Source organism: Mustelus asterias, chromosome 4 (assembly GCF_964213995.1).
Source record: "Mustelus asterias chromosome 4, sMusAst1.hap1.1, whole genome shotgun sequence".
Lineage (NCBI taxonomy): Eukaryota > Metazoa > Chordata > Chondrichthyes > Carcharhiniformes > Triakidae > Mustelus > Mustelus asterias.
The window spans coordinates 14,428,188-14,441,674 of NC_135804.1; the positions used below are offsets into that span (position 1 = coordinate 14,428,188).

Sequence of the window (13,487 nt, forward strand, 5' to 3'; positions counted from 1 at the left end):
TGATGGAAAAACGTATATTGCCATAGAATCATTCATGTCCTCTTGACAAGTCCAATGGGGTCTTGGATTAATGTCTCATAGGGCAGCATTCCCTCAATGAAGAAGGCTGAAGTTTCTGGAGTGAGTCTTGAATTTACAACTATTAGAACCACTGCTAGCAATGCTATCCACCGTACCACAGCGGACATCTAACCTCCCCAGGTGCGGTGAGGTGGCTACGATGTCAAGCAGCAATGGTTTTATGGACTTTTAACTCCAGATTTTTATTCAATTCAAATTTCATGATTTGCTGTGGTGGGATTCAGTGCTGGGACCCCAGCTATTCACAATATATGTTAATGATTTGAATGAAGGAATTGAATGCCAATATCTCCAAATTTGCAGACGACAGTAAGCCGGATGGCAGTGTGTGCTGTGAGGAGGATGCCAAGAGGCTGCAGGGTGACTTGGACAGGCTGGCTGAGTGGGCAAATACAATATAATGTGGACCCAATGTGATGTTATCCACTTTGGTGACAAAAACAGGAAAGAAGATGATCTGAATGGTGGCTGTTTAGGAAAAGGGGAAGTGCAATATGACCTGGGTGTCATGGTGGAACAGTCGCTGAAGGTTGGCATGCTGGTACAGCAGGCAGTGAGGAAAGCTAATGCATGCCGGCCTTCATAGCAAGAGGATTTGAGTATAGGAGTAAGTATGTTTAGCTACAGTTATACAGGGCCTTGGTGAGGCCACACCTCGAGTATTGTGTGCAGTTTTGGTCTCCTAGTCTGAGGAAGGACATTTTTGCTATTGAGGGAGTCAAGCAACTAGGACTCCAGAGAGACTGGATCGACCAGGCTTGTACTCACTGGAATTTAGAAGAATGAGAGAGGATCTCAGAAACATAAAATCCTGATGGGACTGGACAGGCTAGATGCAGGAAGAATGTTCCCAATATTGGGCAAGTGCAGAACTAGGGGTCACAGTCTAAGAATAAGGGGTAAGCCATTCAGGACTGAGATGAGGAAGAACTTCTTCACTCAGTTGTGGGCCTGTGGAATTCTCTACCACAGAAAGTTGTTTGGGCCAGTTCATTAGATATATTCAAGAGGGAGCTGGATGTACACAAGTACATAAGTACATAAGAAATAGGAGCAGGAGTAGGCCATCTAGCCCCTCGAGCCTGCCCCGCCATTCAATAAGATCATGGCTGATCTGATAGTGGTTTAGTTCCACATACCCGCCCACTCCCCATAACCCTTAATGATCAGAAAATCTACCTACCTGCATCTTAAACATATTTAACGAGGTAGCCTCCACTGCTTCAATGGGCAGAGAATTCCAGAGATTCACTACCGTCAGAGAAGAAGTTCCTCCTCAACTCTGTTCTAAACTGACTCCCCCTTATTTTAGTTCTTGTTTCCTTTCTAAGTGGAAAGAATCTCTCTGCCTCTACTCTGTCTAGCCCCTTCATTATCTTATATGTCTCTAAGATCTCCCCTCAGCCTTCTAAACTCCAACGAGTACAGGCCCAATCTACCCTCCAAGCTAACCCCCTCATCTCCGGTATCAACCTGGTGAACCTTCTCTGTACTCCCTCCAAGGCCAATATATCCTTTTGCAAACAAGGGGACCAAAATTGCACACAGTACTCTAGTTGCGGCCTCACCAGTACCTTGTACAATTGCAGCAAGACCTCCCTGCTTTTATACTCCATCCCCTTCGCGATAAAGGCCAACATTCCATTTGCCTTCTTGATCACCTGCTGCACCTGCAAACTGAGTTTCTGCGATTTATGCACAAGGACCCCCAGGTCCCTCTGCACAGTAGCATGTTGTAATTTTTCACCATTTAAATAATAGTCCATTTTACTATTATTCCTTCCAAAGTGGATAACCTCACACGTCAACGTTATACTCCATCTGCCAGATCCTCGCCCACTCACTTAGCCTATCCAAATCTCTCTGCAGATTTTCTGCATCCTCCACACAATTCGCTTTCCCACTCATCTTGGTGTCATCCGCAAACTTTGTTACCCTACACTCGGTCCCCTCCTCCAGATCGTCTATGGTCCATGTGGCTAAAGGGATCAAGGGGTCTGGAGAGAAAGTGGAAGTGGGATACTGAAAGTGCATGATCAAATTGAACGGTGATGCAGGCACAAATGGCCGAATGGCCTACTCCTGCACCTATTTTCTATGTTTCTATGAACCTGGGTCCCCGGTTTACAAAGCCAGTTACAAAAATACTAAACCATTGCCTCCCCCCTTTCTTTCTTTTTACTTGCTTTGCCTTAACTGCTACAAAAAATGTAAATTAATTGTGTTGTTGATTTTATACGTGGACAATATCTTTATAATCTGGAATGAACCATGGTCGAAACAGAACTGTGCAAAATGTTTAAACGGAGGAACACGGGTGACATAAATAGAAGATTTCAATCCAATGCCTTCAGGAAAAATACTAGGGATGGGGATATGTTCCAGTGGTGGTGTTGGCCAACTCCAGTACCGATGTCAGCTGCACTGTGGCCTAATAAGGAAGAATATATCTGAGCAGTAGATTTTACAACCTTACTAGTCTAAACAGACATAAGTCATGACAAAGTCGCACATTTAGACAGCGGAAAGAGTTTACAAATGTAGGTAACAATCTATTTTGATTCATGAATATCAAGGTTCAGGAGATCGCTGGTGTGTTTTCGTTTCAGAAGGAAATTGGGCTCCTTGCCCTGATGGCTCAGGAGGTAACTTCATTGCTTGGACGGATACTGATTTATACAGAAACAGCCAAGTTCCTTCTAGGGTTGCACCAAGTTGTTGGTCTCAGCAGTGGCGGTATGCTTGTCAGAGATAGGCTGGGAAAGGGCAAACATCTACCTTTTTCCTTCTAATGGACACTGCTGATAGATGGTGTCTGTGTTTGACTAGGTGGAGCGGCAGACTTGCTTTTGACAAACGTCATAGCCTGAAAGCATACCAGCACCCACTTCCCCAGTCTCAAGTGATAAAGGACGGGCACATGGCTAAGTAGCTGTGAATGAATTAGCAACGCTGGGGAAGCGAGAAGACTGTTAAGGGGGGCGGGGAGGGGGGTTTGTTAAAGAATAAATGCATTCTGAATTCCGTTAATGTTCAGGACTTTAGCTTGGCTATGCATTTTTAATCCATTCCCAATTAGCTTACAGTAATTGAACCAAGAGATTTTAATCGCCAGATACCTTTTACCAGGCTGTTCCTGACTGTAAATAATCCTATCTCTTCACCAAGACTGAAGCAGTTTCCTCTGTCTATATGTACAAATCAGATCCCCTCTATTTTTGAAAGGAAAGAGCATTTGACAGATTAAAAACCGGTTTCATGCTTCAAGAAGCTATTGTGCTAATTATCTTGTCAACACTGAGTGCTAAATGGAAAAACATTGGATATATGGAAGCGACTCTGAAGCAGTCATTTCATTTCAACATCCATATAGCAGTGAATACAATTACGAAGAACCAGCGTGTCCCATGCTCGATGCCATTCAATGGAACAACGAAAACTACTTTCATTAATTTCTTTGAAAGCACTATAGCAGTGATGGGCAACCTCAGCTAGTGAGTGGGTCGCATGAGTGGCACCTCCTTCATTGCAGTGGGCTGCAAAATTGAAATTGGGCTTGTTCACTAACTATGACCCCATGAATAAGATTAAACACATTTAATACGTGCCAAATATTTCATAACGAGTTACAGAAAATGCTCATTTATATATTAATAGAACTATCAACTTCAAATGCTAAAAACAAAAGAATTATTTAGACTTTGGACGCAGAGGGACCCCACAGCTCTCACAGTCAATGTTGTGAGCAATCAGCACACATCTCACTCCACTTGCCCTTGCTTTACAAGTGCATCACTTCAATCATATCGGTAGGAAAAAAAAAATCCATGCAGACGGAAATCAACAGAACGTGGCAACCTTGCACATGGGCAACGGTCAACAAAATGCCTCGTGGATTGCACCCTGAACTTAGATGGGCCGCATGTGGCCCCTGGGTCACAAGTTGCCCAACACTACACTACAGCCACATGGATCTTGAAATTCCAACCAACTGCTACCACCTCTTGCCTTTGGTAGATCTTTTTGGTCTTGGTCCTTTCTCAGCTGTTGACATTCTTAATCTCAGCGTCTGCTCTGATGTCAATGGGAACTTGCACACTCCCAGAGTTGAAGATGCCATTTAAAAGCTCAAGCTATGTCTTCTTCTTCTTCCCCGCCGCCCCCCCCCCCCCACCCCTACCCCCCCACCCAATGTCTTCATTGCACTGAAATCCAAATACATCATACGGTCTCCCACTCAAACTCACTCTCGCCCAAAATCTGGATGCTTACATGCGTCAGTATCCACTCCTTCTGCACGTTTTCAAAATCCAAGCCTGGTGTCCTCCCAAAGTGGGTGTTGGCAACATGGACTTCTATTAGATTGGTCTATGATTCCACTTAGAAAGTTATCTTGTGCAATATGGAAGACCAGTAAACTCTCCCTCTCTTACCACCTGCCATCAGGAATTTTGGAAGGATTTACAGGCTGATAATCAACCTGTTTGGCCACATTATGAACCAGAGCCATCAAGTCCTGAAGTGGGACTTGAAGCCGGAGCTTCTAGCCCAGACGTATCAGCTGCATGATAAGAACTCCTTAAGCTTGATGTCAACTACTCAAATTGTTAACTTATCGTGTCTTCACTTAATTGTTTTCAACCTTGGAGATGCCTTGCAGCTTGTTTCTTGGTCAAGTCTATCAAGATATATTTTTAAAACCTCATGATATTTAAATGATTGGGAAAGAGGTAAGTTTCTATGTTCACAGTTACAATGGAAACGGTGGAAATTTCCCACCCTGAAATTGCACCCCACACTCTGTAGAGCTGCCACCAACTGATATGAAACTGTAATTAAACTATGACAAATTTACACAGGTGGTTTCATTTCTAAATGGGGATTTGTGATGAAAGTATATCTTAAAAGTAAGGACAAATGTCTAACTCGAAAGTAGCATTGTATTCCCGGGTTCACTTAAACCCCAGCTGAAATCCCAGTTCACCTCCAAACTACATTTGTCCTCGACTTCTTGTGTGCAATGCAGAGAGATGAAGTGTTCCATTCAAAAATGAAAAGTTAATTGTTATTTGCGGAGTTAAATCTCCTTCTAAAGCCAGCCCTGTTACAGGCTTAAGTGTCAAACTGACCTACCAGCGAGAGAAGAACTAGAGTTTCTCGTTAATTTGATGATTAAACATTGCTTGTTGTTAATTATTTGCTCGAGCAACCTTCACTTCAGAAGTTAATGCTGCTTGGACCTATTGACTCATTACTTATCTTTTAAATGACCGTGCAGTGGCTGGTTAAATAGCTCAATAATTTGGCAATCTATCATTTTGTGCCACCATGAACTCAGTTCTGTGAAAGATGTTGCGTCCACTTAAAAACAAACATGTGTACAGTATGTTCCCTTACCATCACGAAGTCGGCATGGTGGCACAGTGGTTAACACTGCTGCCTCACAGCGCCAGGGAACTAGGTTCGATTCCCAGCTTAGGTCACTGTCCATGTGGAGTTTGCACATTCTCCCCCCCATGACTGTGTGGATTTCCTCCGGGTGCTCCAGTTTCCTCCCACAGTCCAAAAGACGTGCTGGTTAGATGCATTGGCCCCAACAGGCGCTGGAGTGTGGCAACTTGGGAAATTTCACAGTAACTTCATTGCAGTGTTAATGCAAACCTTACTTGTGACTAATAAATAAACTTTAACTAACGGTGTATTTGAAATGAATAAGAAAGGTCCTTGGATCTGGTTTTCTTCCTTCCTCCTTGGGTACCAATGTTGCGTTTGTATCGCATGCAGAAGCTGACCCTTTCGAGTTAAGTTGTGTTACTAGAAGCAGGGGAAGATAGGTGTGCATTCACTTACTTTCGCAAACAGGTAAGGTGTTGGAAAGGACCCTGGAAGGCTGACCAAAGCAGAGGAGGAGACTAGCAAATTAGAAACTAAAAGTAATGTGATGCCAAACCTAACCTATAGATTGTTAAGCAGGCAGTGCAGTGGTAAGGTACACTGCAGCCACGACACGTAGCTCTAAACTAGGAGTTTGATATTTTCCATTCATTCTAGGTGATGGCCCAGTGGTATTATTGCTAGACTATTAATTCAAAAACTCAACTAAATGTTTTGGGGACCTGGGTTCGAATCCCGCACAGCAGATGGTGCAATTTGAACTCAATAAAAATATCTGGAATTAAGACCATGAAAGCACTGTTGATGGTCAGAAAAACCCATCTGGCTCACTAATGTCCTTTAGGGAAGGAAATCTGCCCTCCTTACCTGGTCTGGCCTACATGTGACTCAGAGCCACAGCAAGATGGTTGACTCGCAATTGCCCTCAGGCAAATAGGGATGGGCAATAAATGCTGGCCAGCGAGCGATGCCCATGTCCCATGAATGAATTGTTAAAAATGACTAGCTAAATCTTAACTGCATTGTCATGGTGAATTGAGCTTCACATTATATATACATTAAGGACAATACCTCACAGCCAGCTCCGTTGGTGGCACCCTCGTTGCTAAGTCACAAGGGTCCAGGATCAAATCCCACTTCAGGACTTGAATTCAAAGATCAAAAACCGACACCCCTATTGCAGTTCTGAGGGAGTGCTGCACAGCCTTTGAAATATTAAACCGAGAGCCAGTCTGCATTCTCAAATGGACGGCGGGGGGGGGGGGGGGGGGGGGGGAGGAGTAATCCCAGTGCTGAGTGGCCAATATTTATGCTTCACATCACAGAAACCAGGTTATGTAGTCATCGTCACACTGTTGTTTGTGGGAGCTTGCTGTATGCAAATTGGCTGCTGCTTTTCCTGCAATACAACAGTGACTTGGCTACACTTCCAAAAAAATCTATTGGCTGCAAAGCACTTACAGTCGGAGATGGTGAAAATCTCCAAGTTTTTCCTTTTCAGTAGGATAATTCTGCAGCCCCTTCCTATTTTCATGGCTGGAATCTTTCTCAGAATGAGTAATGGTAGTGAAACATTCTCCTCTATATATTTTAAGTTTCAGGTATATTAAATCAATGACTCACAGTTCAGGTGAAGGCTCAGACCAACCCAACCCAGCCTCTTGTACAGACAAAGCCTCTTGGCATCACTACAGCCTGAAGGAAACTGCATCCGATTAAACTTTCCACTTTTATTTGGAATATTACAAAGTACAAATTTATTCTGTCTCAATAATGTGCCATAAACGAGTAGCACAGTGACAACGCCAAGCACTGCTGCCTCACAGCGCCAAGAACCCGAGTTCAATTCCCAGCTTGGGTCACTGTCCGTGCAGAGTCTTCATGTTCTCCCTGTGTCTGAGTGGGTTTCCTCCGGGTGCTCCGGTTTCCTCCCACAGTCTGAAAGATGTGCTGGTTAGGTGCATTGACCATGCTAAATTCTCCCTCAGTGTACCCGAACAGGTGCCGGAGTGTGGCATAGACATAGACGTAGAATCCTACAGTGCAGAAGGAGGCCATTCAGCCCATCTGCTCTGCACCGACCACAATCCCACCCAGGCCCTATCCCCATAACCCCATACATTTAGCCTAGCTAGTCACTCTGACACTAAGGGGCAATTTAGCAGGGCCAATCCACCTAACCTGCACATCTTTGGACTGTGGAAGGAAACCGGAGCAGATACAGGGAGAATGCGCAAACTCTACACAGACAGTGACCCAAGCCCGGGAATTGAACCCAGGTCCGTGGCACTGTGAGGCAGCAGTGCTAACCACTGTGCCACCAGGCTGCATTTAGGCATGTCCTAACCACAGAAGTAAGTATGCGTTCTCATTGTAACTTTCATAGAGTTAAGAGGAATAAACAGTGCCAAACTAGGCCATTCAGTCCAACTAGCCTGTGCTGGTAAAAGAATAAAAAGCTCTGCAGGGACTCAGCAGGTCAGGCAGCATCTGCGGACCTGCCGAATTTCTCCAGCTTTTCTTGCTCTTATTTCAGGTTTCCAGCATCTGCGGTGTTTTGCCTCTTCCTAGCCTGTGCTAGTGTTTATACTCATCAAGAGCATCCTCCCATTCACATCCTTATCAGCATATCCTTTTCTCATCTTTCCTCTTATACGTTCATCTCATTATTTTCTGTCAGTTTCCAAGCTGTGGTAGTGAGTTTCATGTTCTAACTCTCAGGTAAAGAAATTCCTCCTTATTTCCCCATTGGATATGAACAGATGGCGACCAGGGGATTTTCACAGTAACTTCATTGCAGTGTTAATGTCAGCCTACTTGGGACACTAATAAAATAAATAACCTTAAGCTTTAAAAGTTCATGTTGCAGGTGCGATGTTTCCGTAACAGCCAACCTAGTGGTATTTTTTAATATCTGGTGTGACAAAACCTGGCTGAAGTAGCGATGGATGGAATTTGACTCCGAAAACAATATCAAATATTTTACAACGGTTCTTCTTTGCTGGGTTCTGATTATTCCTATTCTCTAAACTCACATTTCCTCTCAGCTTAAGTACTGATGAGCTCAACAATTGAATTTGTAGCAGCTTCATACATTCACATTTAACCACACTTTCCTCTGCATTCTCGCGATGTATTCCACATAAGAACAGAAAATGATGGAAAGACTCAGCAGGCCCGGCAGCAGCTGTGCAGAGAGAAAAAAAGAGTTAACGTTTTGTGAAGAAGGGGGTCATATGGTTCACAACGTTAACTCTATTTCACTCTCCACAGGGGTGGGAGGGAGGAATGCTCTATTGGAGAATCAGTGTAGACTCAATGGGCCACATGGCCTCTTTCTGCACTGTAGGGATTCTATAAAGGCAAGTTGTGATTATGTTCTCCTAGCCAGTCTCCCATCTTGCACCCTCTGTAAACTTGAACCAATCCAAAACCCATATCCTAATTCGTGTCAAATCCAGTTCACCCCTCATCCCTATTCTCACTGATCTACTTTGACCCTCTGACAGCAACGCCTCAATTTAAAAACCTCATCCTTGCTTTCAAAACCCTCCTTGGATTTACCATATTCAAGGCTGAGATAGACAGATGATTGATTGATAAAGGAGAGTCAAAGTTTATAGAAGAGAGGCAGAAAAGGAGGCGAGGCCACAAGCAGACCAGCCATGATCTTACTGAATGATGGAACAGGCTCGTGGGGCTGAATGGCTGACGACTGCTCCTCTTTCACTGTCTCTGCAACCTCCTCTAGCGTTATAATCCTGTGAGATTTCTACACTTAATGTGCCTTCAATCTCCTAGGCCCCAAGTTCTGGAATTTGCTCCTTAAGCCTCTTTATCCCCTCGACCCTCTGCATCTTAAACTTTCTGCTTCCAACCAAACTTTTGGCCAACTGTCCTGTTATCTCTTCATGTGTCAAGTTTTGTTAGACAACACACCTTGGGATGGTTAAATGGAGCTTTAACAATGTGATTCACTGTTAACATGTTTTGTCACAGTCGCAGAGGGGCAGAATCAGCTTTACCAATGTCGTTTAAGACAGCCAAGTCCCTCCCCATTGGCAGGGCCCATGGGAAGACAAGGATTGGCTTAAAACCAAAAAAAAGAGGAACAACTCCTGTTACCTAGCAATCCAAAACAAGCAAACTTAAAGGGACTTGTCACCTTAACCCTATTTTCTCCCTCCACCGATGCTGCCAGATCTGTAGAGTTTTCCCAGAATTTTCTGTTTCTGTTGGAGGCACTTTGCAATTTGCCACACATGCCAGGTCCCCCGAGCCGCAGACCATCTCTGACTCGGCACCAGGATGTTTTCTTGTTTGTTTTGTTTTACATATCACAGGTCAAATGTTCCCAGCAAAGGGCTGGGACACAGTAACTCGTGCTTACTTTGAGCTCACCTCGGAAGAAGCCAGTTAAAAACCCCTCCAAGCACTCTGACAACCAAATGAGTGTACGTGGCGTATTAAACGATACAACCCCGAGTGGGAGTTGGTTACATGCAGCCTGGGTGATTCCCTATCTGGGGGCGGAGGGGGGAAAATGGGGGAAATGCAAGATAAGTTTAAGAAACTCTTGCTGCAGTCTTTTCTGGGGTTCAGACCCTAGAACTTTAACACTTGTGCCAACTGCCCGCTTTTCACCCACTCACTCCTCTCCACCCCAGCATGCTCTTAGGAGCTCATAGCAAGACAGTCAACAACTGGGGGGGGGGGGGAATGCTCGCACCGAAATAATGCAAATGCACGTATTTATGCAAGTATGCGAGTAACTGAAAGCTCTAAATGTACTTGTCAAAACAAACTTGAAAGCTCTGTGACAAAGTACTGGGGGTTGAATTATTTTCCAGTCTTCAATGTAGCCAGTGGACAATTGTCTAAGATTTTTTTTTGGGGGGGGGGGGGGTGGAATTGACAAAGGCATTATTGGGCATTTATGGTATGGGATAAACGCTCTCTCGTGTTCACTTAAGTGACATAAAGAGGAGGGGGATTTAAAAGGCAGTGTTCCACATTTAGAACATGAGTGGCAGACACAGATGGAGGGAGGGGGACTGCCGCTCAGACCCTGCTCTTACTGACACTGTGGCCAGAGTGAGGGTTAGTTTCTTTCTGTCCAGCATTACAGGAGAAATTCCCAGTATACTTTACCGTGGCGTTCGCCGCTTCCTCCACACGCTCTCACAACGTATCCTCATGATTTCTCTTTCGCTGCTGGATCTTGCGTCGCCCTCAAAGAGACATTTATATATATATATATATATTTTCCCCCTTTAAAGATTCCGCCAAGTCGCTTCCCTTCGCCTCTCTCTACATTCTTCTGGCGCCGGGACACACATACACCCACCCCTTCAAATATATCAGAAAAAAACCTCCTTTCGATAAACAGAATGAAGAGATCACAAGATTTCCCGTGCCTGTAAAGTGATGGCGAGCGGTCAATGATTAGCTGAGTGTTACCATGCAGCCAGGTAATGTTTATCCGGATTCTCGGGAAGGAGGTGTCAATTAACATTCGCCTTTTTTTTGAAGAGAAGTTTGTTTGGGGGTGGGGGGGTGAACTTGCAGGTCCGTCTCATGAGCAGTGAATATATTGACATTGCTGGCTAAGTAGTTTAAGGGCATTTTTAATTTTGAAAAAAAAAGATATTGGAAATTAAAATAGATTGCAACCTCAGCTGTGACACTTCCAGCACTCCCATCTCTTGGTTGCAATGTAAAATTATGCAGTGGTCAGTGTAAATCTGTGGGGGAGACATGTACGTTTTTATATTAAGTTTATTTATTAGTCGCAATCTCTCCACCACCGACGCTCAGTAGCAGCAGTGTGTACTATCTACAAGATGAACTGCAGCAATTCACCAAAGACCCTTATACAGCACCTTCCAAACACAGGACCATTTCCATCTAGAAGGACAAGGGCAGCAGATACATGGGAAGACCACCACCTGCAAGTTCCCCTCCAAGCCACTCACCATCCTGATTTGGAAATATATCGCCGTTCCTTCGCAGTCGCTGGATCAAAATCCTGGAATTCCCTCCCTAACGGCATTGTGGGTCAACCCACAGCACGTGGACGGCAGCGATTCAAGGAGGCAGCTCGCCACCATCTTCTCAAGGGCAACTAGGGATGGGCAATAAATGCTGGCCAGCCAGCGACACCCATGTCCCACAAATGAATAAAAAAAAAGTAGGCTTACATTAGCACTGTAATGAAATTACTGTGAAAATCCCCTAGTCGCCACACTCCGGCGCCTGTTCGGGTACACTGAGGGAGAATTTAGCATTGCCAAAGCACCTAACCAGCACGTCTTTCAGACTGTGGGAGGAAACCGGAGCACCCAGAGGAAACCCACGCAGACACAGGGAGAATGTGCAAACTCCACACAGACAGTGACCCAAGCCGGGAATCGAGGTCCCTAGCGCTGTGAGGCAGCAGTGCTAACCACTATGCCACCGAAAGAAAGGACTTGTAATTATGCTGGGGCTTTTTGTGGCTGGGCCAGCATTTATTGCCCATCCCTGAGGACATTTAAAAGTCAACCACATTGCTGTGGGTCTGGACTCACATGTGGGCCAGACTGGATAAGGATGACAGATTTCCTGTCAACCCAAATGGGTTTATTTTTACAATTGACATTTAAAAAATCCCATCATTTACTGTGGTGGGATTCGAAATAGGGTCCACAGGGCATTGTAACAATGGGTTCACAGTCATCATTAGGCTTTTAATTCCAGGTTTTTATTCTTTTCAAATGTTATTATCTGCCGTGGTGGGATTCGAACACTGGATTACTAGTCCAGTGACAATACCACTACGCCACTGCCTCCCCATACAGTGCAATAAAGCACTTACCCCTGTTAGATGGGGAAAGATAGCAGACAATTGCAGCACAGTAAGGTCCACAACAAACGGACCTAAATACGATTTTAGTGATTTTGTTTGAGGGATACATATTACCCAGGATAGCAGAATATAATAATTAATAATTAGCCTCTTACAAACCTCACACTCAAAGGCAAAATATTGCGAGTGCTGGAATCTGAAACAAAAACAGAAAATGCTGGAAAATCTCAGCAGGTCTGACAACATTCGTGGGGAGAGAATAGAGCCAATGTTTCGAGTCTGGATGACCCTTCGTCTGAAAGGCCACCCAGACTCAAAACGTTGGCTCTATTCTCTCTCTCCACTGATGCTGTCAGACCTGCGGAGATTTTCCAGCTTTTTCTGTTTTCGTCTTAAGAGCCTCAGTTGATGGGGGGGTGGGGGGAGAGGGGGGAGGGCTGGCGGGCTGGCCTAAGCTTGACTATTCAGGCATAAAATTGTGGGTAGGAGCTTGGTCAGAAGGCTATTCAACAAATATTATGGTCACTCACCCACCCACTGCACAAGCCCCTGCCCAATGTAGTTAAGAACACTTGGATCGCATAAGGAATCTCAAAAGGAATATTCATGAAATCCTATTTAACAATCTGTCAAATTTCTTGTTGATTTGATTTGATTTATTATTGTCACATGTATTGGTATGCAGTGAAAAGTATTATTCCTTGTGCACTATACAGACAAAGCATACTGCTTGCAGAGAAGGAAACGAGAGAGTGTAGAATGTAGTGTTTACAGTCATAGCTGGGGTGTGGAGAAAGATGAACTTAATGCGAGGTAGGTCCATTCAAAAGTCTGATGGCAGCAGGAAAGAAGCTGTTCTTGAGTTGGTTGGTGTACGTCCTCAGACTTCTGTATTTCTTTCCCGTTGTAAGAAGGTGGGAGAGAGTATGTCTGAGGTGCATGGGGTCCTTGATTATGCTGGCTGCTTTTCTGAGGCAGCGGTAAGTGTAGAGTGGGAGGCTGGTTTGAGTGATGGACTGCGATTAGTTCACGACCCTTTGTAGTTTCTTGTAGTCTTGGGCAGAGCAGGAGCCATACCAAGCTGTCATACAACCAGAAAGAATGATCTCTGTGGTGCATCTGTAAAAGTTGGTAAGAGTTGGAGTGGACATACCAAATTTTTAAA

The 13,487-nt window shown here is 44.5% G+C and overlaps 1 long non-coding RNA gene across 1 annotated transcript in view; it reads right to left on the reverse strand.

The window, feature by feature from the left end:
- Positions 1-10,892, reverse strand: part of LOC144492499 (uncharacterized) — a 28,478-nt gene extending 17,586 nt beyond the window's left edge. The window contains exon 1 of the long non-coding RNA XR_013497597.1: positions 10,627-10,892. This is a non-coding gene — a long non-coding RNA (uncharacterized LOC144492499). The remainder of the gene's footprint in view (positions 1-10,626) is intronic.
- Between the last annotated feature and the right edge of the window lie 2,595 nt (positions 10,893-13,487).